General features: G+C 34.8%; 1 protein-coding gene and 1 long non-coding RNA gene across 5 annotated transcripts in view; one reads left to right on the plus strand and one right to left on the minus strand.

The window, feature by feature from the left end:
• Nucleotides 1–26,431, plus strand: part of Dlg2 (discs, large homolog 2 (Drosophila)) — a 1,924,417-nt gene that overhangs the window by 355,480 nt on the left and 1,542,506 nt on the right. The window lies entirely within an intron of this gene.
• On the minus strand, nucleotides 3,537–21,176 carry LOC102024664. Its single transcript, XR_260162.1, has 4 exons — nucleotides 20,825–21,176; nucleotides 19,489–19,580; nucleotides 6,302–6,426; nucleotides 3,537–3,648 (listed from the first exon to the last, which is right to left on the minus strand). It is a non-coding gene; the product is annotated as an uncharacterized LOC102024664 (long non-coding RNA).

Raw genomic sequence — 26,431 nt, forward strand, 5'->3', positions numbered from 1 at the left:
TTGGACTTTGGGATTTTGACTATGATATATTGGGGGGAGTTTCTTTGATTGTAATGATTTGGAGTTCTATAAGCCTCACCTATGTATATGTTGAATTCTTTCCCTCTCCTTGGAAAGTTTTCTGCTGTTATTTGTGTAAGCCAGTTTTTTCCCCATACTTGCTACACTGTAATTTTTCTTGAACTCTATTTCACCTTAGGTTAATTTACTTAGCATCATTCAGCAGCTTATGGGTCAATTTTCCTTGCTTACTTGTGCTTTTAAGCTATCACTGAGTGTGCTATTTTATGCTTTCATTCTGTCCTTAATGTCTGAGAATATTTTCTCAATGTGGTCTCTCTTGCTGTTTATATTTTCAATAGACTTTTTATCTCTGGAATTTTTGTTTGACATCATTTCATGGAATCTATTTCTTAGTATTTGTCATTCATGTTTTGAATGATGTTGGTCAGCTTTTCTAATTTTTAATTTGATTCATCTTTGACTACATTGACCAAGTTTGTTTTTTCTACTATTTATTTAATCTTTGAGTTTCCTGAGTTTCTCTGTTTCATCTTTAATCGTTTTTTTTATGACCCAGCTATTTGGCGCTCAATTTCTTCTCCATCAGTTCCCCTGAGTGGGTGGATTGGAATCTTTGGAAGCATTTTGTTGACTTGTTTTATCATGCTCCTATTTTATTTTATTTTGTGTGTGTTTGCTGATAGTAGAGGTCAAATAGAGTGAAGACAGTTGTTATACGAAGATCTCTTCAGTTCAGTTCTGTTTTCTAGTGATGTGATCTTGGTAGTGTTGTTGGGAGAGAATTCCTACTGGTTATAACAGCATCTGTGGGTCCAACTATACACCTTTAATGAAAATTAAAACGTTTTTGGGCAGTTTCACCCTTTTGCAGATTTTACTGTACTGTTACCAGTGGTAAGTCTGGGATGTGGAATGAGAAGGAAAGAAAGGAGCAACAGGAAAAGGAAGAGAATGAATCAGTAAAAGGAGAAAGATAAAAGAAATGTCAGTATGTGAAAAATAGGAGTTCTGACTCTGTTAGGGGTATTACAGCTGAAGTGAAAGGTGAGCTTTTGTGGGGAAGGAATATTTGTAGAGATGGGAAGAGGGATGCAGGGGGAGGGAAGTATAATTAGTGGTTGAGAGAGAATATGTAGAGTTATCAAAACATGTTAATATATTTGTAGTTAGTTTTGTTTGGATCATCTAAGCACAATTCTGTTAAGGGTTAGCCCAACATAGCCATAAATTGTACCATTCAAGTTAAAGCACTGGTCTATTTTTATTCTCTTTTGTACATGTGTAGGTACTTGCTATATACAGAGTCTGCCAAAAAATGCATACATATTTCAGGAGAAGAAAAATGTGTGTAAATATTTTAGCACTTAATTTATTGAGACACCATGAGATTAATACAAGTTATCTTTGGCCTCTACAATTATAAGAGGTGCTAAAAGTAGTGGCCACTAGCTTCCACACATTTATTAGTACAGTGAACTGCTGCTTGGGTAACCTTGGTCACTAAGATTGCTGCACATACATTTTCAATTTCTTCTCTAAGGGCCAGCAGTGTAGTGGGTTTTCTGCAATATACAATATCCTTTAGGATCCCTATATACGGGTAAAACCACCTGTTGAAAAAAACGTCATACTATTTTTCTTTCCTGAAATATATATACTCTCTCTCTTTATATTTATACATATTTTTTCACATGAAAGGTGGAGAAGAATTAGGAAAGACAAAGGCATGGGGGAAATGAGGAATAGTGAAAAAGAACAGGAAGGAAAGAAGGCTAAAAGAGACCAGAATAAAGGAAAAAAAATTAAAAATAAAATTGATAAAGAAGCAAGAACCAAGGAAATTTTTAAAAAAGTAAAGAACCAAGAACAAACAAAGAAACAAGCAAAATAAATCCATATGTCCACTGTAGAATGTGGCCAGAATTCCACCACCACCATCCAGCCGAGAGCTTTTTATTTCTGCCTGTGAATGCTGAGGGCTTTCGGTCTCTCTGTACCTACTTCCTGGCTGCAAACTATGCTTTGGCCATGGCCAGCTTCAGACCATTGTCTGTCTCAAGATCTAACCACCTCAACTAATTTGAGAAAAAGGATATAATGTAGCTTTCTCAACACGTGATTCTCCATCAGCTTCTGCCAATTTCTCCCCTTCCCCTCAGTGCCAGACAAATCGCATAGTAGTGTCTATGTTCTTGCTCCAGGAGCTTTTGTCCAGTATATCACCCAAAGCTCTCTGACCCAGGCTGCTGCTTCTGTTCCTTCCTTTATCTGTCCCTGAGTTAAAAGCTCCACTTTCCAACCTGTGGGACTTTATGAAGAACTCAGCCTTGGCAGATGCCTCCTTTGGCTGTGTGAGATGGTGAGTCATGGGCAGGAATTCCTATTGTCTCAGATTTGTTCTGTGCCTGGGAAAAAATACAAAAATGCTCACTCTGGATTGGGTCCATTTATTCTCTCCCCTTCTCTTGTATCTTCAGGAATGGAATTCATGGGTCCCTGCCAGCGGGCTTGGTGCCACGCCCAATTTGTGGTGTTCATCCTCTCTCTGGTTAGGTTGGAGGGCTTTTCTTGTTGATGCTGGGTGGTGGGTAGGGTGCCACAGGAAGGTTTTTGAGGATGATGTGACAAAGGGATTGCCCGTTTTTGTGTTATTGTTTCTCCCTTCCATGGGCTGTAGTCCTCAACTTTCTTGGGATCCCAGCCACAGTTTACTCCCAAGCTATATTTCTTCTTCAAGATTGGAGGAGTGTATGTAGGGAGCGTATCCCAGGATTCTGACCTTTGCACCTTTGTCACTTTTCCTCATGCTGTTAGTGCTGCTCCCAAGATGCTGTGTTCACTGGCTAATGGGTATAGGGGGAGGAGCGAGCCAGCAGCAGCCTTGTTTCCCTTTTTCAGCAACACAGATACTTGGCTTGATTTGAGGATTCTTCTTTGAGTTAATTTTCCAGATCTGGATGTGATTGTCTTCTCTGTTTCAGAATGCCTATATTATCCAGTGTATGTCTTTCAAGCTATTCCAGTGCACCTCCTTCTCTAATTGGTTATGTTGGGTCCCCCCTATTGGTTATTGAGTAAAGAATGAGAATATTTTATATTACATTTGGAAAAATTGAGAATGAAAGATTTTGTCTTGACTGAGTCTTAGAAACCTTTTTGATACAAAGGGAAGGTTTAGTTGAACATAGCACCATTTTTCCCTAGCAGACACTCACCATCTGGATCATATTTTCCAAAACTGAGTTGTTCATTTGGATCCTATAAGTAATTTAGAAAAATATAGACTCATAGGTATGACAACAAATTACTCTGCTTTCTTGGTACAAGGGTGCAACCAAAGGCAGATAAATATTTTATGTCTGCAATGATTCTGAAGTGTGTCTAGGTTTGGGACCTATAGACCTTGTGGAGTAGCTTACTCTCTGTTCTGTGCCCAATGTATGTACAGACACCAAGTGTTATGTTTAAAACTCTATTTCATTCTTTCCTTTTATTTATTATTTCGTGGAAAGGATAATATTAGGACAAGAACACATTTTAACTCCTCACAGATAGTGCTTTTCAAGGAGAGATCAATGAGCAAACTCTATAAGAATCATCTTGGGTGCTTGTTAAAAAGTAGACCTATGACAATAGAGGGAGAATTATAGAATTAATACTTAGAATACCAAACCAAGAAATAACTGATATGTAATTTATATATAATGAAATGTACAAATCTTGAGTGCTCAGTCAGTGACTCTTGATCCTTGCACGTACTCATGTAAACTTAGCTAAAAATCCTATCACAACAGAAGGTTCCCTCATGCAGCTTTATGATCCCTTCACACATGCTCTTGAGATTTTATTTTTGTCACCATAGGCTTATTGTGACTCTTTTGGTACTTCTTGTAATGGGAATTATATGGTATTCATACATTTGTTTCAGGCTTCTTTTGCTCTATGTGTTTTTGAGATTCATCTATTTGTACCCATTAGTTGGTTTTCCTCTTTATTGCTAGGGGTATCATATTAATTGGTTCCAGTCATAATCCCAGGATACAATCTCCAACACCATAATCCTGAATGTTGAAAATTTGAAAGGCAAATTGATCTCTCTCTGACAGTTGAAATCAAATTTTTTTCTGCTGCCTTGGATATCAAAACTCCAGCCTTGTTGATCTTTGGGCTATAGGTTTTAACATCAGTGGCCCCTGGATACTCAGGATTTCAACTATAGGGTGGGTTATAAGATTCACTTGCCTGAATTTGGAGTTCTTGTACTTGGACTGGGCTATGCTATTATACTTATCCCAGGGTCTCCAACTTGTAGATGCCGTGTTATGTGACTTCCCTGCCACCATAAATGTATGAGTCAATTTCCCTAGTAAGGCCCTTCTCATACCTCTATTTACATACCCTATTGCTTTTGTGGCTCTGGAGGATCCTGACTAATGCAGATTTAGTATTAGGAAAGTCTAATATTCCTTCGTAGTTCCTTATATTACAGTGGGAGAGATCTATGAAATTGTTTCCTCACAAAAGATTGTGATAAGTTAAATGTACAAGGCTACTTAATGGCAAAAGATGAAAGTTTAAAAGCTAAGAATTATTGGTGCTCAAAAAACAAACTCAATTAACTGTAATGGCCTAATAATAACCAATATGGACAATATTTACTTAAGAATTTATAGAAAATATAACTATTTTCCAAACACAGCAGGTGTTGGTGAGTTTAGATTTTATCAGCCAGCAAAGAAATGATGAAGTACCTTTTTTGTCAAGACTATTAACCAATGTCATAATTAGTATTATTAAATAGAATGTTTTTCTTATACAATTCTGTAATTCCATAATATATATGTTCCGTGATATTTGTATATATATCAATTTACATTATATATGTATAAATTCATACACAGATAAATTGATTTTGTATTGGAGACCATTTTATAAGTCATTTCAGGGTTGATATTATGCCTCTTTTAAAAATTTAATAGCTATTTTGGGATTCCTGCTTCTCCTGACATGAAGTGTTAATTGTGTTCTTGTTGTAGGAAGAAGCCTTATAGGTTTCTTTGTGTCCATAAAGAGGTCTGGCTCTGACAATTCTGTAATTGTTTAAGAACTTCTGGTCATTCAAAAATTGAAGCCCAGAGGTCTGTGATGATTTTCTAGATTAAGTAGTCAATTACAGACTTGGAAATAAATCTAAATTTTTTAACCCCAAGTGTTCTTTCCATTATCCCATTTATAACAAAAATCTTTCCTATAAAAAATCTTTCCTGTAATACTAATTCTAACACATTTTTCACAATTTTTTCATTATAAAACAGACTATCAGGTGTCAGGTAGTCCTGCATCTGATAAGTTTGGCCCTAACATTAAGGATAAATATGGTTCACTCATCACTTATAATTTTCTTATTATATTTGTGACAATCTAATATTGATTGTTTTCATAAGTATTATCTCACTTAGTCCTTGTAGGTAAGATTTTTAGCCAAGGAAATATCAGAGATGCTAAATGATGTGCCCAGTATCATGCAGATTACAAGTGGCAGAACTTGACTGGAATTGAGGGCTTCTGACATAGTCCAGGGCTGTTTCCCAACACCATAAGGATTCCTGGTCGTGGAGACTTATTCTAGTTGGTTCAATGTTTAGAACATCTATCTCTATATTAAGAAACCAAAGGACTTGTGTAATTTGATCTCTAAAGTTTCTTTTGTCTCCTCATATCTATGGGTTTGCCTTTCAGGTACTTATGATAAGTAAACTCAAATAAATAAAAATCTTAATTTAGTGAAAACATAAGTTAAACTGGTTGCTTTCCCTCATGATTAAATGTACTGCCTTTCTAAAGTAAATATTTTGGTTTTTCTATGAATATTAAGATTTTCTTATATATTTAAAATATGGGCTTTCTTTTTTTTTTTTTTTTTTAGTTTTTTTTCCAGTACCAGGAATCGATCTCACGACCTTGCGCTTGCCAGGCAGGCGCTGTGCCGCTGAGCTAAATCCCCAGCCCCAAAATATGGGCTTTCTATATGAGTCAGAAGCTCCAGCTTTAGTTGCAGAATGCCTGTTAATCCTGACCCATTTCGTGCAAAATTTTATGTATATATGTGCATTTCTGTCAAAGCATGAATCGTTTCCATTAAAATTTCCAAAATGTCTAGGATTGAAAAGAAAAAAATACAACTACGAGTCTAAAATATGTCTTGACTTTTCCCAGTGTAACACACATACATCATTTCAGTAATATGTCATCTATAAAAAGCAAAGTTCAATTGTACCTGAGAAAAATCCATGGAATTATTTTGTTCTCTTATTGCATAAAGGTCCATCAATCTCGTGCCTGTACTCCTTTGCCATCACCATATTTCACAAGCCATTTTAAATGTCCTTAGTTTTCTTTGACCTTTATGAAGTAGAAAGAGAAAAATTCATACTTTATATAGATGTAGTTATGCTGATGCTTATGAGCAGAATGCAAGGTGACAAAGTAAAACAGGTACAGTTGATTCCTTTAACGTGGATCTTGTAAAAGAGCATTTATATTTCTATTCAGAGAACTGTGTGTGTGTGTGTGTGTGTGTGTGTTGAGGCAACATTTCTTTTTGTATTTGGCTTGCTAAAAGTGGAAGGAAAGGATACTTTTTATGTGTACTTTAGGTAAAGTACATTAACTTAATTATCCATACTAATTGGATATCTGTTCTTAAAATACTTCATTTTATTGTCTCATTAAAATGCCCCAAATTCTAGTAAGTGCTTAAATCTGACTCTGGTCTGGATAAACATCCCTGACTCAGTTGGTGAGCCAAAGCCAATCTGTAACTAACTGATAGAATGAATTTTTAAAATTTCAAGGAATTTTGCTACCTGTCTGACTTGGCAGCTTGAAGTTGCTCATTTTGGGACTATTGACACAGTGGAAATCAATACTCTCCTAATCGTACTCCCTGAAGTTCCTAGAAACTTTAAAAATTCATTTAATATCTTAATTACAGATTAGCTTTAGTGCACCAATGGAGTCAGAAATGTTTATCCAGACTAGAGCCTTACTTTAGCATTTACTTAGAATTTAGGCCATTTTGTTGAGACAGTGCAATGAGATACTACCTGAAAAGTAATTGGTTAATTTTAATAAGTGATGGGAGTGTAGCTCAGTAACTCCTGGGTTTAATGCTCAGTGCTGTCAAAAATTTTCATCTGTATAGTGATTATATATCTTATATTCACTGAACTGATTTATGAGATTTTACTTTTCAAAAATATGCCTATTTTAGAAATATTTAACTAATACTCCACTTTTAGTAACAGTTGAATCCCTAAAACTCTGCCACTTTGAGGAGAAATTACTTACTTCATGATTTAAATTTGCCCAGGTTTCTATTCAGTTCATGGATTTTTTTTTTTTTTTTTCACTTCTTCTCTCCAGAGCTATGATCTAAGTTCCACGCCGTGGCACTTGTCATTGTAGTGTAAGGAAGGGGTTGATGGTCTAGCACTCATGCACATTGCCTATTGCTGAGACATACAGGCACCACTGACCTTCAGTGAGTAACTGATTCCACTGCACTGCACTGAAGTTCCCCCCCAATTCTGCTTCACAAATCCATATGGATCACCTTTGCCTCCCATTGTGATTGTGAGGGTTCTTTAGGGGACATCTCTTGCCCTCATCTACTGTCACATCTCCTCTTAGTGATACAGGAAAATTTAAATGCTGCCCTTTGAAAGTATATGTGTGGAATCTATCTGGGCTTTGTCTTTTGGGTTCTGTTAAGACTACTAGTTTGGGGCCAGTCTATTGAACAGCACTTCTCTGCTAGGCTTTATATTTTCTAGCTTTATATGAGAAACAAAACACTCCCCTATATCCAGCACCTATATAGAGCTTGACATACAATAGGTGCTCCATAAACATTTCTTGATTATATGAATAACTCCATGAATAAAATAATAATTAATAAATGAAAGTACCTCTCTGATTTGGGCCACTTCCTTTCCTCCTGTTATGTAGGTTTTCTGTCATTCTAGTTCTCCCCACTAAGGGACTGACCAAGAGGAGGTGCTATACAAGAGTATAAGACCCTATAAGGGACCTGTTAATACCCAACCTGGTGCTACAATCCTCCTGTACTGTTTCCACTCTGAGAAATTTTTTCTTTCTCCCTCGGAGACAGGAAACATTTTTTTTGTCCATTATGTGGTTTATTTTAACTTCTGGTCTCTGAAATCTTTGGGCCTTTCAGCTGTTACTCAAATTGCAGCATTTAAAGGAAAAAAAACAAATAAGAGAGCAAAGCATCCCTGCCCTTATCACTGGAAATATTTGTCTTACTGACAACATGTATCATTTTTGCGATAGGTCTTAAGAATTCTTTTTTGAAATTGAAACCAAGAATATGATTATCTTTTCTACCTGAGGGCCTCATATCAGGAAAGTCATCTTTGGTGCCTGAATGTAGGGAAAGGGGAATAGGTGAAAAGAAGTGGGTGAGCTGTGTGTATCTAGGTAAAGCATTTGCCTGCCTAGCATGTATGAGGTCCTGGGTTCAATCCTGAGCACGTCAAAAGAATTTTTAAAGAGTGTATATGTGCATGTGTGTGTGCCTGAACATATGCATTTTGTAGTTCAAATACTGCTTCATTTTTCTAGAGACACAGAAAAATAAGCATATAGAGGGTTCCTAAACTAAGGGCCTAGAGTACCTTTGGGTAGTACTTCTGGGTATGTACAGTAGAATAATCTGTAGAACAAAAATTACATATACATGTGTCACATTATGTACCTGCTCCTTCAGAGTTTTCTAGAGTGGATTTTAGGCAAGAATTTATAGCTTCTTATATAAAACTTTCCTAGATATTTCTGGTTCATATCCATATTTAAAAATAACTTGTCTGGAGACTTTCAGATGATTCCTGTCATATTTTGAAATGCATATGTCATTTACATTTGTTGCTCATATAATAATTTCCAAAGGAGAAAATCCATAGTTATAAAAGGCTCTCAAAGGAATAGGTAGATACTAGTGGCTGCTTTTTATCATAGAGTAACTTATCCCACAGCTATTAATGAAAGTGGAGAAGGCTGCACATATTTTTACCTTTTACTAGTAATGGAATTAAATATCATATCTGGATATCTGTTGTAACAACTTATACCCAGAGACATGTTCTAACTCAAAAGAGCTAATCTAATGCCTAACTTTTGGGCATTAGTATATGGCTATTTTGAGGGAAGGACAGCAAAGCTTGGAAAAGGTAAGACTGAAATAAATCTTGATAGAATTTGAGAACAGAGCTGAAAGAGCCATTAGAGAGTTTATAGGACTGCCCCTGTACTATTTTTACTTCATTCACAACTGCAGAAACACTAAATCTATTAGGAGAGAAAGTGGTAGAAATCTTGAAGACATAGATATAAAGTAGAGAGTTCATGAACAAAACCCAGACTGCATGGGAAATACTTCAAAAAACAAACATCTGGGATCTTATCTTATTAAAAAGCACAGCAAAAGAAATCACTAACAAAGTTAAAAGACAACCCACAAAAAAAAAAAAAAAAGACAACCCACAGAGTGGGAAAAATTTTAGCCAATTGTCCCTCAAAGTACTTCTATCTAGAATGTATAAAGTATTGAGAAAATAAGAGCCCCAAGTTTGAAGACCCAATCCAAAAAGTGGCATCTGAGATGAATACACAATTCTCAGACAAAGAAATATAAACAGCAAAAAATACATGAAAAAAATGTTCAGCATCACTGGTTATTTGAGAGATGCACATTAAAACAACACTGAGATTCCATCTCACCCCAGCAAGAATGGCTTAGTTAATTGAAAAGAAAAGTTTGTGCTAATATTGTCTGGACAATTAAATGCATATATCTAGTACTCTGCATGATTAATTTAAAGATAACAATACTCAATGTATTAACCATTGTTACCCTCCTTTTATCTCATTTTAAACTTTGTTTTTTTTCTCTTTATAATAAAAAATATAAAAAGCTTTTTATGAGTAGTAACAGACCTGTCTTTTTATTTCAAACAAAATCTTACATGAAATAAAAAAATAAACATAAAAAGAATAATATTTTTATTATTATAAATTCAAATTGAAATACTTCTCATAAAGCTAATCAATAAAACAATAAGATTACTTTTATGAGCATTAAAATTTGAAATAGGTGGTTAGTTATAATATCAGCCATTTACCTCACCCTCTACATTGATGAAATTATAATTAAGTATTTTTATGACCCATCAGACTTCCTCTAGGGAATCCAGATTAAAATCTTTGTCTAACAAGTGTAACATAAAGAGTATTGTCAATTTAAGGGTGATGGAAGCAGTTTGCAGAGGAAACTGGTAGCTGAGCCTAGTACAAAGGAGAAAGGATATATAAAATTTGGATCTGCCTGCAGGCAGGAGACTGGGCTAGATAATCTCTATGCTGAGTATATATGACAAAAATTGTATATGTTGCTTTGTTATTGTATCAGTCAGGGTTTACTGGATAAATAGAAATAACACAAGACGTACAAATGTATAAGAAATTACAAGTTTGGCTTACAATGGTCTGCCACAGAGTTGGGTGAGGAAGCGTGTAGAGGGTGTCTGCATGCTGGAGATTGAAGAGCCCAGTCCAAGGCCTGGAGCTCACTGCAGTGTCCGGGCAAGTCCATATCAGGAGGCAGATGGGTCTGCGGCTGAGTGCTAAAGAATCCACAATGAAGGCTAAAGAGTCTACACCAGAATGCTGAAGAGTCCCAGGCAGAAGCCAAACAGTGTGCACCAGAAGCCAGGAGATGACCAAGCTGAAGGTGAAAACTGGAGCTCCTCTGAACCAGCAGCCAGTCCTTTCTCATTTTCCTTCTATGGTATGCAGCCACCCACCCTGGGGAGGGGTGGTCCTTTACATCCACAACCTCTGTGCCCTCCTCTTGCACAGGCTCAGGATGATACAAAGTAAGGACGCGACCCCTGTCCAGTCACTTAGTTAACCTTCTGAACTTCTCAAATTGACACAATGAACAACCTCCCAGAGCAGCTTTTCACCCCAGGGTGCAGAACTGCTGAGTCACCTAGCCAAGCCTCTGGACTCCTCAAGTTGACACAGTGTAGCAACCATAACAGTATCAACTTGCAAGTGAAAAATTCAGGGATAAGGTATGTGTAAAGGATGTTAACATGGACATTCTCAGAGTGAGCTGTTAGAACTCCATGGCCAAAATCCATTCAGATGGTTCTTGCGTATCTAAGATTATAACATAGTTGCTGGATGGCTGGAAAGTAAAAAAGAGTTTGTAAGGAGATTTCTTTGTTCCTGCAGCCTCTCCCACCCCTCCCAAAGCCTTCTCAGAGTAACAGTTAACTCTAAACTTTCTTATGTTCCTTCTATTTCTTCTGTCTTTTGTGTCCCAACCCTAGAGGGATCAGAAGTTGTGTTAGAAGGAAATTTTATTACATTGGAGTGAAATTTTTAATTACTCACTTGTAGAATTTTTTATTACCTAAGAGTAAGCATAAAATCATGAGACTGATTAAATTTCCATTCAATGATGGGAAATGAGGTTAAAGGAAAAGTACAGACAAAAAAATAAAGATGCCTTATGACATTGCATTAGTTGCATTCGTCCTGCTTTTTTGACTCACTGATTCAGAGGAGTTATCTAAGTAAAGTATATTGATTCTGGTATCTGTACACAGTATAGGCTTGTTACTCCTACATGTGTGTGTGTTCTGTTCAATTACAGATGGGGAAGGGACAGTGTAAAGAGCTACAGGTTGTGTCTGCCAGAAGACAAAAAGATTAACATGAAAAATGAAAAAGTCCTCGCTATACAACTGATTATAAATCCATTTAGCAGAAGCTTCACCAAAATGAAGAGCCAGTATGAACAGGAATAGTTGCAAGAGATGCTATAGAAGATAAAGTAGGGTCTATATTAAAGTACAAAAGTTAGGGGTTAGCTAGCTGTTGAGTGCTGGTGTGAATGGAGACAAGTGGGAAATAAGAACTTTTCTATGACTCAGTAGTTAAAAAGAGAAATAACCCATTCCTAGTACATTTTTAAATGACAGGCAAAGAGTTTGAATATACATTTCTCCAAAGAAGATAAGCCATTGGTTAGTAACATGGAAAGATATCAATATCATTAATCATTAGGGGGATGGAAGTCAGACTGCACTGAGATATCATTTCATACCCACTAGGAAAACTATAATAAAAAGACAAGCAAAATTGTTGGTAAGGGTATAAAGAAATTAGAATCTTCATGCACTGCAGGTTGAAATGTGAAATGGCATTTTCCAGGTGAAAACAGCCTGGAAGTTCCCTTGACAATTTAAACTGTGCTACCATATAATGTGGCAATTGTACTTTTAGGTATCCATCCAAGAAAATTAAAATTGGATGTCCACACAAAAGAAACTTGTTTGTGAATGTTCATAGCAGCATTATTCATAATAGCCAAGAAGTGGAGATTGTCTAAGTACCCACCACCTACAGATGGATGAACAATATGTAGATATTGTATACAATGGAATATTAATAAGCCATGAAATGAAGTGCCAATACATGGATAAACATGGATAAAGCTTGAAAACATAAGTGGAAGCACCCAGACAAAAAAGGCATTATATTGTATGATTACATTTATATAAAATTCTAAAAATAGGTAAATCCATAGAGTAGAAAGTAGATTAGTGTTTCCTGGGACAAGAGGCATTAACTAGAGGAAATTAGCAGCAACTGCTAATGGATAGAAGGGTTCTTTTTAGGGTAATAAAATGTGGAATTAGGAATTATGGTAATTATTAAAATCATTGTTTGAACTTCAGAACAACAAATCTGGTAGATGAATTATATCTCAATTAAAAAGCAAATGAAAACAAAATAGACCTGTGTTCATCCAAAGTTCTTTCCATGGGTGGACAGAAGTGAGGATGTGAATGCATGCTCTTTCTATGACAGTCCAGGCATCTCAGCATAAAAGGGTAAATCTTTGATTCAGGATGATGGCAGAAAGAATGAGAAGAATGGTAGGGGACATGGTAGCTGATAGAAATTTCAAAGGGAAACATAATAGAATTTGCTGACATATTATACTGCAAGGATAAATTATCTTCTGATTCCAGGTAAAGTAAAATGAAGAATGTAGTATGATGTTCCTAGCATGACTAAGGGCCATTTAAATGTTAATTCTCTTTCACCATCCATCCACAGACTCTTTCATTTATTTCCATATCTAGGGTCTCATATCTGTTGCAATATTCCCTGGTCATTGAGGTATCCTGCTGTTATATGCTATTCAGGTTTTCCTTTTCTGGGCAGTTGGGCTTTCTATACAATTCTCTAAAGGTAGATAATTCTGTGTCACAATCTCACTGATGTTCCTTGGATGATTAATTAACTGAAGTTAATGGTGCAAGATTATAATGATAATAACTACTTTATGGAATAGTTATTGTGTTGTAAACGAAAAACATGTCCTCTCTTTTATACTTCTGACTACCTTTTAAAGTAAGTACTATTACTCTCATTTCATAGGTGAGGAAAATAAGCTACAAAGAAGTTAAGAAATATGCTCAAGGTTATAGTACTTGTAAGTGGAATGGATACAATATGACCTTAAGTCTTTTTGTCTCTGAATCTTGTACTCGAATTTCTTCTTATAAGTATATAAATTTATTGTCAGATCAAACTACATTTTAACTGTAGTTCAATTGCTTTATATTCCTTTGCGAAGTCACATCACTTCTATCTCTTGTAAAAAGGCAGTGATAATGTTTGTCATAAGATATATTAAAGCAGAAATATTACTTTAGGAGAAGTTATTTAGCACTCTTGAGCCTCATGACATTCAGGATGATATGGAGTAATAATATCCATCTCTCAAACTTATTGTAAGGGTTATCTGATATAATGTATGTAGGGTGTTTAAGCACACAGGAAGTATTCAGTATGTAGGCAGCTGTTGCTGGAATGTCTGCCTACCCATTAATAGTAATTTGTTTCTTCCATCTCTGTGCATGACCAAAATCTCTGTGGATGACCAAAAGGACTAGGAAAAACAACCCATATCTATCTTCCTGGATGAAAATTATTATAGGAGATGTTGTATATTCTTCAAAGAGAAAAGCTAGAATATTTCTTTGGAGTAATTTGCTGTCACGCTCAAGAGGTTCCCTACAACACCCCTGTGGAAGCTCTTTCTATCCCTTAAAAATTAGAGATGAATAGGTTTTGCTTAGCATAAATTGTTCTGGGTGCATGTCCATACATTTCTCAGCCATTTTGGTGATTTTCTTTCTTACATTCCATAGAGATTAATCTTTGTGGTCAGAGGAGCTAGCAGTTCTGTCTCTGTGTGTGTGTGCATGTGTGTTTGTGTATGTGTGTCTGTGTGCACACATATGTATTTGTGTTGGAGATGGATAAAATTGATGGCATAATTTTGGTTAGAAAAGGAGAGATTTAACTTTTGTGTTTTCTTCCACTATTGGTTCCAAAAATGTCTTACCCAGGAGTACAGAAAGTTATGTTGTACTCAGGAGATATTCAATTTTGGTTTCAAGGATGTTTAAATACTGTTTATCAAAATGAGTAATTTCAACAAAGCTTTACCAGTAACTCTGTTCAAGGGAATGTTTTCTGGGGTCAATTTTATTAAACCAACTTAATCTCTCTGTGTGAATTTTTTATACTAAATACACATGCACATACACAGATATACACACATAGACCCACTAACTTTATATAGGAAATTCATATTTCCTTGTTTTCTAAGGTGAACCAAAATTTTATTCCTGAAAGGCCTATACCATTATCAGTCCTGCCTGCATTAGCTTATTTTATTTTTTTAGTAACTTTATTGATGCATAATTTACATACCATAAAATACATCTCTTGTGTGTTTATGGTTCATTTATGTTTCATTATTCCCAGTTACCATAAAGATGACTTTTGTATATGGTTCTATGAATTTTAACACATAAAATGTCCACTGTAATTAATATATAGAACAATTCTATTACACCTCAAATCCCGTAATGTTAACACTCTATAAGTACCTTCTCCCTCTGCCCATTTCTTTGGCACCTATTGGTCTCTTCTTTTCAAAGGAAAAGACAAGAAGCAAGCATACTGTATAGAAGGAAATATACAGTATATAATCTCTTTAGAATAACTTATTTCACTTGGCATTATGTTTTTGCAATACATTTAAGTTATGTTTGTCAATAGTTTTTTCATTTTGTTTTGCTGATTAGTATTCCATTGAATGAATATACTAGAGATTGTTTATCCATTCAGTCATTGAAGATTTTGGGTTGCTTCCAGTTTTCAGGTCTCTGGGAATGATTTCTCTATTATTTATCTGAGTAGGATTTTATTTTGTCATCCTTTTTTGAAATAATGTTGCTAAATATAGAAGTTCTGACTGACAAGCCTTTTAAAAAATTTTTAAACTTTAAGCACCTTGGTGTATCATTCCACTGAATTTTTCCATCCATTTTTTTCTGAGAAGTTAACCATTAATCATCTTGTTATTCCCCTGTGCATTATGTGTCAGATGTTTTACCTTGCTGAATCAAAAATGTTTTTCTTTCAACAGTTTTTCTACAAAAAGGTTAGCTGTAGACGACTTTCTTTTATTAACTTTGAGTTTGTTGAGTTGGGAGGATCTATAGATTAGTGTTATCATCAGACTTGAGAAGTCTATCACTTTTTCCTATTTCCCTATCTTTTCAACTTCTAGGATTCCAGTTATATACTTATTGCTGCATTTGAGGTTCCAAAGGTCTTCAAGGCTCCGTTTTCCTTTTTCTTCATTTTTTTGTTTTTGTTGTTCAGGTTACATAATTTATAATTATTAATAATTAATTTCACTGATATTTTCTTTTGATATTTTAGAACTAATATAGAGTCCCTATAGGGTATTTTTGATTTCAGTTACTAAATTTAAACTTAAGACTCTCCACTTAGATTTTTAACAGTTGTTTTATTTTAATAAGCTCCCCTGTTAGTGGAATCAACAGAATCATACCTTTCTCTAATCATTTAAACCTCATGTTTATTTCTTGTAACATTTTTATAATCGTTGTTTTAATGTGTTTGTCAGTTCCAAAACCCAGAAAGAGCTTCTGTTGCCTACATTGTTTTGTATTGGACACAGTACTACTTTCACAATTCTTTATCTTTTTCCTTTTAAAAATTGGAAAATTGAGGTAAGATATTGCAATAAATCTGAATTCTACCGCATACCCTGAGAGTTCTTGTTAGTGCTGGTGTTTTGGTTTGTGTGTGATTTGCCTGGACCACATCTGTGTAATCTCCTTCCACCTCTGATGTCCAGTCACTAGTGTCTTTCCTCAGGTTTTTAATTCTTGTTTATATTTCAAAGCCTGGCATCAGAGATCACCCCTGTGCAATCATAGCTCACAAATCAGCCAATATTTGATCAGAGTTTGTGCCTGAATACTGTACTCTAAATCAGTAAGACTTCTACCCTCTACAGCCATCAGTGTTTGGTTTGGGGGGTCCACTCAAAGTTTAAGTCAGTGTCAGCTTATACTTTCTTTAAGCATTTTTATGTCTCCTCTGCACTTGTGCCCTTATAATTAGCCAAGGATGTGTGCTGAGACAAGGGCCTTCTCTGGTCTCTACTGAGCAGTTGAAAGGTTTTCCTGTTAGCCAGGATTGTGTGAAGAGTTTGTCAAAGCCATTTATAGATATTTCATCCTAGGTCACTCTCAAACTTGTAACAAGTCTGCTAAAGTTTTGCATGCCCCAATCAGAAATGCTAAGTTAGGTCAATTGTGTCACTGGCGTTCTTTATTGATTGTTACAGACAATGTTAAATGCAGCCAGTGCCAGTAAGCATGCATTTTTTTTTTTTCCATGCTTTACTCTAAATCAGGAAAGCCCCCTTGCACAGCAAGGCTACTGGCTCCTAGACTTTCGCTATGGTAACAGACTTGGCAAACTGACTGGGCCAGGAGGAGTGGAGATAGAACATGCCCAGGCAAGAATGCCGCTTACTTCACCGTCTCACCGGACGTCAAGTATTTTTTCACGACTAAACATTTCTCAATTTGTTCTGTACGTCTGATCAATTTTTCAGTCTTGAAATTGTTATTTTCAGCAATTTTGTCGTTTCATCATTTATTTTGAAGAAAAGATATGTAAGATTTTTCACTGTACCATATTTAATCTTTAAATTTATATTTTTATTCTACTAAAATTATTTTAACCTGGGTCACTTTTCACCTAACTTTTAAAACAAATGTTTAATTTATTAATCTTTCTTCATACATGTGAAGATAATTTTATAAATTTTAGCTCTTTTTATAGTGACCTGCCAATGTTATTGTTGTTATGAGCAGATGGCATTTGTATTTTTAATTGACATGTAATAATTGGACTTATTCCTTGGCTATAGAATAGCATTTCAACATATGCATGCAATGTGTAATGAGAAATTCAGGGTAATTAGTGTATCCATCGACTAAGAACTTACCATTTTTTTTTGGATTAGGCACTTTCAAAATCCTTTTTTCCTATTCTCTCGAAATACACAGTAAATTGTTTTGAACTATATTCATCATATTGTGCTATATAAAACACCAGAAGTTAAAGCTTTCACCTAACTGCATTTTTGTGCCCATTAACTCCATATCTTCTGGTTACTGTTGATTACATGTGGAAATGACATTAATTTGTATTTACGAGATTAAATAAAATACATTATTAAAACAAATTTTACCTGTTCCTTTTAACCTTTTTAAAGTGGCTAGTATAGAAAATATAAAATTTTATGTATGATTTCCAGTTGTAGTTATAGTGCAGATATGTAAAAGTTCTTAAAAACATTCAAACTCTAAAGAGAAGAAAAAATTTCAGTGATTAGCTAAATGGTAAAGAATATTCACTTCCATATTTCATTGACATGGATTTGAATTTCTTTTCTGGGACATAATGTATGTGGTCTAAATGAAGTGATTTAAACAGCAAGACTCAGTTTTCATTATTTATAAAATGGGAGAGTGGTGGCAATAATACCTACGAGAGCTGGGGATATAGCTCAGTGGCATAAGTGCCTGCCTGGCAAGTGCAAGGTCATGAGTTTGATCCCCGGTACCCCCCCCCAAACTAATAATACCTACTAGACAGGGCTTTTCTGAATATTAAATGAAATAGTATTTAAGAGTGCCTTAGTAGGTCATTACTGCATTGATAATGCTCAATAACTCACAGCTGTTTTGATGGTGAAGTCAATTTATTGATTTTGGTAAGGATCTTGACCCTTAGCTTTAAGTATATGAGGGTGTTATGAGGATGCAGGCAAGGAACAGTTCAAATGATTTGTGCCCTGGAAATTGACAGCTCAACTGCATTTTAAGGAAGATTATGAACTAGCCAAGTAGAGGAGCACAAGGCATAGTGTGAGTGGCAGTAGGAAAAATTTGCTGAAATGCATGGATTCATGAGAGAATGTAATGTTTCCTCCTCTCACAGTGAGATACTCTATGCAAGTATGGGTAAAATAATGTGGAAAATTGCAGGTGCCACTAGAACATTCAGTCCCAGACAATTGTTATACTATTAAAACAAGTATGTATGTGTGTGTTTGTGCATGTGCACGTGTATGTGTGTGTAAAACATCAGAAGACTTCCTAAATATCTAAATTTATTGTATAATTTATCAACCTACACTCTACCTAAGAGGAAGACCTTTAAAATCAGGTAGAAAGATCATATTGAGTTTTAATCATCAAGTAAGGAAAACCTTTAACAAGAAGAAGCTGATATCAGAGACATTTTACTAAAAAGATTAGGAGAGTAAAAAAAACTTAAACATGGTTGAGGATGCTATTTTGAAATTGGCTTGTGCACCATTTTCTGCAAACCAAATTGCATCTTTGTGTATCTGTTGCCAAAAAGCAAGCTGAAATGAAAATATAAATGCTAACAATTTAAAATCACCCATTGGAAAAAAAAGCAGACAAAATAATGAAAACATTTTAATGCTTATAGATAAGTACTATTTGGGGGCTGTTTTAATAAGCAAATGTTTATTTTAGTTGCTTAGAATATTCTCTTGGATTCTAGATACATAAATTTCAACCCACGTTCCCTAGTTGCCATAACAACTTGATGCATTTGTTCTCTTGTGTCATTTTTTATCACATCAATTTTTTAAAAAAACTTTGGTTGCTATGATAACACAGTATAGTTGTTAAATTTATTCTATTCACATTTTGTTCTACTGGAAACTGGTAATTTGCTTTTATTTTTCTCCACAGAAGCTTATATTACAGAAGTGTTTTAAGGAAAATAGGGTCTAAATTCTAATTCAAGTTTTTATTAAAATTTTAATTAGGTGCATTAATTTATGCCAAATGATGTAACCTCTGTGACAAGGGAGATGGGTAGTGATTATCTAATTTCATTTGGAAGAAAGGAACCAACCTTTACTGTACCAAGCGAGGGAAATGGGCAGTCTCAGTTGCTGTTGCATCTCCAAGCATGACTCTTCCACCGGTCTCACTTAAAGGAAGCTGCTGGATTGTCAAGAAAATATTCAGATCAAAGGCTGTCATTTTTGGTACTTTTACTAAATACCTTTTTCCTCCACAAAATGGAACTTATTTATTACGACAAATGAAACATCAGCTTAATAGAAATCTGTAATTCGTGACTACTCGTTCAAAAAAAGAAAGAAAAAAAAGTAAAAAACTCTCTTTTCTCAAATATTCTCTTAAGACGAATTAGATGTTGGATTAAACACCACTATATGTACATTTGTTTTTACTTATTCAGCCAACTCATTTCCTCCATTTTGATTGTCCTTAATAATACTTTCATAGCAACTGACTTTATCACAAAATTGATAGTACTCTGATTCATTTTTGCTCTAAGCATTATTATAATATGTCCCAGCTTTGTTGAATATCATGACAGGGTCAAAGGGAAAAAAGGCAGGAACTATGGCCAAAGAGACTTGAATAGATTTTAATAATGATTAACTGTGCAGTATCAGAAGGTTTTTAAAATCTGCTGACCCTTAGCAAGCAAGAGACATGAAAAAAGAAATGAAAATAATCCACAGACTTTTGGGTAAGAATTCAGTGAGATAATATATTCAAAAGGACAAAACAGTACTCAGTACATAAAAGATGTTTGATACATCTTGTCTCTTCTTTTTCCAATTTCCTTCCATTGAGGATCAGAAAGAAAGAGTGACAAACCCAAAACTGGTACAGCCCAGCTAAGGTAATGAGCCTAGACCTAGGGCAGCCTCTTCTTACAATGAGTGTTCTAATATTCAGAATAAATGCGAGCAGTTTCCTAATTTAAAGTTAATTTGGGCTGGAGTTGGCCCTGATATCTGTTTGCCCAATGCATTAAATAGGGTATGACAGCAGGATACTATTACACTCGGTGCAGTCGTATATTTCTGAGAGTGTGCTTATAACATGGAACCAGCCACAGTTAAAATTTCATATAATAAAATAAATCTTGGCAAAGCCTTTGTTATCAGATCTGGAACCAAATTTGGCTTTGCGTGGGCTTCTTGGAAAAAAAGTCACAATTTCTCTGAGCCTCAGTTTCCCATACATACATAACACATTAATCAAACATATTTAGCAACAGTAGGTAACACTTATTTAGTGGTTTGTTAATTATTACTTGAGGTAATAAGTGGAAAATATTTTCAGTAAATATTTCCTACTATGATCGGACTATTGTGGCCGATGATGTTATTGATTAGGTACTTAGAATTTTAAGACCAAAGCTGCAGTACCTGGGAACCAGGACAGACTTCTAACAGGAAAAGGAAGGAATTCGAAAAATATATGAGGGCCCAGAGCTGATTCCAGGTACGCCGGTTCTTTAAGATAATCGAGTAAGGCAAATACTTGCTCTGCTCAGCTATCTGTGAGTATGAGTGTGCTAATATTGCTAAGCTTGGTCAGAACTGGTTCCGGAAATGAGAGTACTGTTCCTCTAAATTGAAGAAACAAGTGTCTTCACTTGAGAGCCTAGGGAGGCTGGAACTGACAAAGTTATTGTGATCCTATTCCTTCTCAATGCCTAAAGCACTCTTGAGTAATAAGCCGGAGCATTCAGGGAGACGCATCGACTCTGTGAGGCCACCAGGGTGTCATTTAGAACCTCTCTGCTGGAACAATGGAATCATATAAATTTCAACCCACATTCTCTAGTTGCCATGGTAACTTGATGCACTTGCTTTGAAGTGTCTTTTGTGTCTTCCCTTCTTTTTCTTTCTTTTATTTTTTTAAAAATTTTAATCGTGATTTTTACTTTGCCAGTAATTTCCTGAATGCATTTCTGGCGGCTTCCTGCCTTCCTGTCGACCAGTTAAATCTCTGAATATGTTGCTCGGGAGTGATTTACACCTAAAAATGGTAACTGAACGTGTGTTCACACAAGCATACTGAAAGTCAGACTCTCTGTCTGTCTCTGTCTCTGTCTCTCTCTCACACACACACACATTCTTATGCATGCACATGCGTGAGTGTGCATGCAAATGCCATGTACCACCACATGCTCACATGGAGGTAGATACTTATGTTTGAAAACAGGTACATTTCTAAAGCTTTTTAATGCATTTTAACATAGTGTTACTGTGTTTTAAATAAAAATTATAGAGTAAGTGCCTAAATTCTGCAATTAATTGATTAGTATTTTCTTATCAATTGCAATATGGAGTCTGAAACACATAATTCTCACTGCATTCTCTTTCCTCACCTGATCACTTTAAACATACTTAGATTGTGAAGAGAATTGCGTAGAACAGAAGGCTGACTTTGGTTTGCGTTCAGACTCTATCCCTCTTAACTATGTGACCTTGGGCAAGTTAATCACTCCGAGCCTCATGTATTTGTGAAGGATAAATTAAGGTAATATATGTAGATTACTTAGAAGAAGCAGGTCCTCCAGTATGTCCCAGGAACTTATATAAAGAAACATACAAAACTAACAAAATATATTAAAATAAAATTGATTTCCATCCCACTCATTAGATGCATAGATATTTTCTTCATTACCATGTCCATTCCCCGTCACAAAGGTGAAGAAAATCTGAGAATATGAATAGAATTGTACATAGTCTCTTTGTCTGGATGCAAAGAGTGTAAAGAACTGACTGTGAAGAAGGCATTTCCTGGAAGACTCCAAAGAAGATGACCTCTCGTTACACTCAGTCAGGACCCTTTATCTGGGACCACGCCTGGTTTAAAACATCAGGTTAATAGCAAGGACATTTAGAAGTTGTTCTGTCTCCTGGAAAACAATATTCTCCACCACAACAATTTCCCCTTTCATGTAGGAAGTTGCTGCTGTGCAAGTACATTCTAATTACAAAAATGTGTTTAAGGAGCAACAGGGGTGCCAGAATACAGCATTAGACATGTAGGCAAAGGGTGAGGACCCACTTATGAGTGCTACTATTATTGTGCATTTGTGTGCTGTGTTGACAGGGAAAAAATAATGAGACAGAAACAAAATTAAATTTTAAAAGGGAATTGTAATTTTATGATATGACACCTCCTCTCTGAAAGTATTGGTTCTTTCAAAGAGGAAGTTACAGAAAATTCAACAAAGAGGAAAAAGATCACAAAGAAAAGTCCTAAAGGAGTAATTTCTAAGTTATAATAGTTTAAAATATATTTTCAAATAACAAGAAAAATAAACACAAAAGAAGATAATTATTTTTCTTTAGTGCCACTAAAATGGAAGTGCTAGGCACATTAAAATTGTTGGATAATGTTCAATAACTTCATATTATTGAATAATAGTATCAAATAATAAACATTGATAGGTTTATTACTGACATAATATTTTCTTGAATAATGGAAGAATAATTTATGTGGTTATAATTCAGAAAGAAGATCTGAATTTCAGATCTGTTCTGGAATTTGGTTAAACCAGCATACAATTCTGGTCCTGCCTGCCTTTTGGTAACTGAATAATTTTGGACATGTTAAGTGACTAGGCCTCGATAAGCCTTAGTTTCTTTATCTAAGTAGAGAAACTATATTCCAATTAAAATTCTGCTATCAAACTTGGTAAAAGCTTGGACAAGTCTCTTTGTTCCCATGGATTTTCTAAAGTGAAGGAGTTGGTCTCCAGGTGGCAATGTCCATGAATGTATTTGTACTACTCTGCCATAAAGGATAAACAAGTCATTTGTAGGAAAATGGATGTACTTTGAGACAATAATGTTAAGTGAAGGATATCAGACAAACAAGTTTAAATGTCACATGATTTCTAGTATATGAAAAACCCAACATATAATAAATTATAGGGCAAAATAAAAAAAATAGAAAATAGGGAGATAGAGCTTTCATAAATGGGAAGGGGAACAAAAGATTCAGGGGGCAAGGAATGGGAGTGAATACAAAAAGAATTAAGATGTACCATGTACAGGTACCAACTGCTCCCAGTAAATGTAGTCATTATATAACACAAACATGTGCTAACAAGATAAAAGAAGAAAGAAAAAAAAAATCCCTATATTCCAAGAAAAAAGAAGGGTAGTTCTCTCTCAATCATGTCAAAGACCTTGATGTATTTTAACAACCCCTTGAGCACTCTAATCTCCCAGCTTGTTACTGTTATTTGAACATAAAAATTAACTTTTATTTAAAATGAATGACTTATTTAATTTAAAATACACTTTGTAGTTTCTGTGCTCACCACTGAATCATGTACTGTACTTAGGTATTTCTATGTTTATTCTCCTTGCTGAAGTACCTCCTTCAATAATTATTTTTTGTAAAAGCTGTGCTTGTTAAATTATCATAATATTTGTATGCCTATCCTCTCTCTTTTGCAAGAGAAAAGGTAGCTGGCCCATATAAACTTTTAGAGCAGCAGTTATTTTTCCTTGGCACTGTGAATCTGTACTCTGTTACCTTTTGGACTATGTTATTGCTGAGGAAAATCTGCCTGTTTTGTGTATTTTTTTCTTTTGCAAGTCTTAGGGTTTCCTCTCTCTCGGATGATTTTTTAATTTTACTGCCAGGTATCTGAGGGCATATATAGTAGTATTTACTTATGTCAATTCTTATAAAACTTTCTGCATCAGAAGACCAATATTTCTTTCAGTTGGCAAAATTTTCAGCTCTACTTACTCAAATATTCCTTCTCCATTATTCTCTCCATCTTCCTACTATTGTCTCTAAAAGACAAAGGCTGGATCCTCTCATCTTGTCCTTCCTGTCTTTCTTTATAGTATACTTTCACAGTTTTTATCTCAGTTATGTTCGGAGGGGATTCCTGTGTAATCCTCCCCATGTTTTATATGTATTTAGTCTATGGTTTACAACATTTATTGACTTTTGTATATTTGTCTCAGTAACTATATTCCACTTTCAAGGAGAGCTCTATTTACTACCATGATTTATTTTTTGGCCTTTGAACTCAAAATTATATCTTTTTTCTTTACCTTGAACACTTTATGTTTATTATTAAAAATTTCTACACTCTTCTGTATATCTACATTGGAGATATTCACATCCTGGTTACTGATTTTGTTTGTAACTTTTAGTATAATATTTTTTGAAGTGGTCTGGATTTTTTAATATATGAAGTCTCATTCTAGAAGCTACTTATTTAGAAATGATTAAAAGCAAAGTTACAAAAATAGTGAGAAATTATAAGTAAAATTTTTACCCAGGTTTCCAAAAGTTAGCATTATAGTACATTGGAGTTGTCACTTTTTTGTGCATATGTGAATCAAAAGATATGGGTAGATATTCTGGCCTTCTGGCTTTAAGTACTTCAACGTGAGTTTCTAAAACCAAGGCTATTCTTTTACATAACCAACATAGAATTTTCAAAATAAGGAAACTGATGTTTTCATAAGTATTCCACAGATCTTACTCTAAGTCCATTCATTGTTCCACTAAATATCGTACCAGCAAAAAGAGAAATAAATCTTTTCTGGTCTTGAACCACACATTACTTTAGTTTTCTTGTTCTTTTTTCTTTTAGAATATGTTTCAACATCCTTTGTTTTTCAAGACTGTGACTTTTCTTTTTTAAGACATTTAGTTTTATAAAAGAGCCATTTTTTATTTTAAAGAGAATAAAAAATAATAAATTAGAAATAGTACCAAATTTTACTAAACAAGATGATAGAAATTCAGCAATGATTGATATACTGATATTGTTGTCTTCAAATTAGAAATAAATCATACCCACATGTGTAAATATCATATTGTCTCCCTAGTGTAAGAACCTGAAAGAGTACATAAAATCTGAAAGGTACAATAGATACTGTGAAAGGGGAAGAAACTGCTCAAAGGGAAGGAACAACTGGGATGAGGGAAAGGAGAAAAGAAAGAGAAGGAAGGAAAAAATATATATGTATATACACTGGATACCTGGGATAATTGTACTGCTTATTTCTACTGGTTTATTGAAAGGAGCAGTTAATGCTTAATTTTTTTTTTCTTCTTTTTAATTTTTTTTTACCAATTGTGCATGCTTATATATGGTAGCCTTCAATTTTTTATCCTGATATTTCCTTATGATGAAATTCAGTTGATGTAGTTTTAGTAGAAATACTACAAAAGGGATATGTAGTACATAATTTAAGAAATATCTGATTGTCCAATTACTATGCTATAGTTCTTTAGTTGAGGTGACTTCAGATTACCCCTGTAAAGTTACCACTTTCTTTTAGTAATTAGTAAGAAGTTCATAGGCGATACTTTTAATTTAGGTAAATATTCTGTGTTTCACTGACTAATTTTAGCATTCACTGATGATTTTTGCTCAAAGAAATCACTACTATAATAGTTTCCAGTTGGTAATTTTCTGATTCCTTCATTTCTCCTTTACTTTTAGTTGGCATTCTCTTATAAAGAAGAACCATCCCTTCTCTCCCAATACTTAGCATTCTTTATGTTTAACTTTTTCCTCATATTTTGACTTTCTTTTTTGTATTGGCAAGGCCAGAGTAGACATCCAAATTATGGTGCTTTCGCATGCTGAGTATTTGAATGGAAAGAGATTGGAAGTGCCTTAGAAACAAGATTTCTTTGGCCTTTTCCTGCTTTCCTTTTTCTTGCCTTTTGTCCTCAAGATGGGTCATAGAAACTAGAACTCTTATCCCCTAAAGCAAGCCATAAAACTCAGGGAGGTCACTCTTAGACATCTTCTGTCTTCTTGAGTGTCCTAATGTGGCAAGTGCTCTGGAGCAGGAAAGAAATGACATGCAAGGCAGCAAAAAAGTTTCTGAACACACATCTTGCTAATATTCCACGGTTTACCTTTAGATCATACCCCTCTTGTCCAATCATATTTCTGCACACTCTCTACTTCTTTCATCAACTTATCTAAAAATACAGTTTGCCTTGAGTCTTTGGACCTTCATTTC

This window comes from Chinchilla lanigera, unplaced genomic scaffold (genome assembly GCF_000276665.1).
Source record: "Chinchilla lanigera isolate Chin_1 unplaced genomic scaffold, ChiLan1.0 scaffold00013, whole genome shotgun sequence".
Lineage (NCBI taxonomy): Eukaryota > Metazoa > Chordata > Mammalia > Rodentia > Chinchillidae > Chinchilla > Chinchilla lanigera.